Source organism: Brassica rapa, chromosome A05 (genome assembly GCF_000309985.2).
Source record: "Brassica rapa cultivar Chiifu-401-42 chromosome A05, CAAS_Brap_v3.01, whole genome shotgun sequence".
Classification (NCBI taxonomy): domain Eukaryota; kingdom Viridiplantae; phylum Streptophyta; class Magnoliopsida; order Brassicales; family Brassicaceae; genus Brassica; species Brassica rapa.
Genome location: NC_024799.2, coordinates 16811201 through 16813380, shown reverse-complemented (window position 1 = coordinate 16813380; position 2180 = coordinate 16811201).

The window sequence follows — 2180 nt, the reverse complement described above, 5'->3', positions numbered from 1 at the left end:
TCTGCTCGAACTTGTGTTTTCTCAAGGGCATTTTGGTCATTTCATTATGCACGTTTTTATTTTCTAAACCTATGTTTTATTACTCTGTAAGCCACCAGGAGGCAGATATCTTTGTTCTTAGAAAAACCACCAAAAACCTTTGGAAAGGGATCTCTTTGAATGAATTGATCAGTTTGTTATTGAAATTCTGTGTTCCTTTTATTTCCTGTATTTCTCTACATGATTAATCTGAAATCCAATATGGGTTTAAGAGAAATCATGGAGATTAGTGAGTAATCACCTTTTGAATTCATGGGTTAGGGAGATTAAGGGTGATTAGGTTAGTTCTAGGATGTTTTAGTGTAGATCATTCATATTTCCTTGCTAGTAGAGTAATCATAATGCATCTTCTGAGTTGGCCACTCAGTTGTTGATCCTTAGGCATTTCTCACCCGAAAGGTGTTCGATGAAATGCCCGAGACAACTCTCCTAGGCTTTTAGTATACTTTGCCAAAGACATTTGTTGTTAAAGATGCTAAGATAGCTAATAGACTTGTTAGTAATGATTGCTTTCATATTATTCAACCAAAGACATTTGATGTTTGAGATATGTTAGCAAATGAGCATTCATCTAGACATAGAGCTTGCTTAGAATTGTGTCTAGGCTTAAGGTTGATTGTTTGATTGATCATTTGCCATCCTTAGTTCGATACTTGATCACCCAAGGTCTAATCCCTATACCCATGAGTTCTCTTTTCCTTTAGTCAAAAAAGTATCATTCTGTTATTGCTTTCTAGTTTTAGTCATAGTTTAAAACCCTTCTAAATCATTGGTTGCACTTAGATTAAGTGAGTACTTGCATTCTCAGTGCTTTGATATCCCTCAGAACTGGTTCGACAATCATTTATACTACAACATTTGTCTTAGGAGCCTTGAAAACTCCTAACATCAAATTGCTAGTAGAGTAATCATAATGCATCTTCTGAGTTGGCCACTCAGTTGTTGATCCTTAGGCATTTCTCACCCGAAAGGTGTTCGATGAAATGCCCGAGACAACTCTCCTAGGCTTTTAGTATACTTTGCCAAAGACATTTGTTGTTAAAGATGCTAAGATAGCTAATAGACTTGTTAGTAATGATTGCTTTCATATTATTCAACCAAAGACATTTGATGTTTGAGATATGTTAGCAAATGAGCATTCATCTAGACATAGAGCTTGCTTAGAATTGTGTCTAGGCTTAAGGTTGATTGTTTGATTGATCATTTGCCATCCTTAGTTCGATACTTGATCACCCAAGGTCTAATCCCTATACCCATGAGTTCTCTTTTCCTTTAGTCAAAAAAGTATCATTCTGTTATTGCTTTCTAGTTTTAGTCATAGTTTAAAACCCTTCTAAATCATTGGTTGCACTTAGATTAAGTGAGTACTTGCATTCTCAGTGCTTTGATATCCCTCAGAACTGGTTCGACAATCATTTATACTACAACATTTGTCTTAGGAGCCTTGAAAACTCCTAACATCAGTTAGTCCCACAAACATAATCCTAACATGAACATTATCTTAAGTCTTTTAATCGCAGATAGCCTCATGGACCCAAGAGATTACAATCGACAATGGCCTCATGGTCTAGGTCGGCTAGGCATGGTTCACTAACAAGGGACATCCTTGGCGAGTTCTTCCCATCTGTCGGATGCCTCGACCACTCGCCTAGAAACTATTGCAAACGATCGGCCCTTTAGCCTCAACCAAACATACGACCATATTCAGGGTCTATAGGCATATATCCGATTGTGGTAATCTATATGAATGCACCGAAAATGGGTCATACATACGGCCTCAATGCCACAAGAATCGATCACGCAACACTCAATCATTCCAACCACCCAAATCCTAAACAAACCCAAAGGCCCTGACCATGAACCGTCCAGTCATAGACCTTCTTCGGTCCTAACCCTACGTCAATGCACTTACCTTAGTCAATCAGAGAGAAAAGAAGAAAAAGATAAATCTAAATCACAAACCCTTTCGGTCCTTTTTTTACTTCCGACCAACCGTCTTGCCGGACAGCCTCGCCGGACCACCCGAGTACATGCCTAACTGGATCGACCACTCGGCCTCAACATTTTCCCCATTAGACCTCTCTCTCTCACGATTTAAACGTGATTTGGGAAAAAGAAAATTATGCACACACAAAAATCCC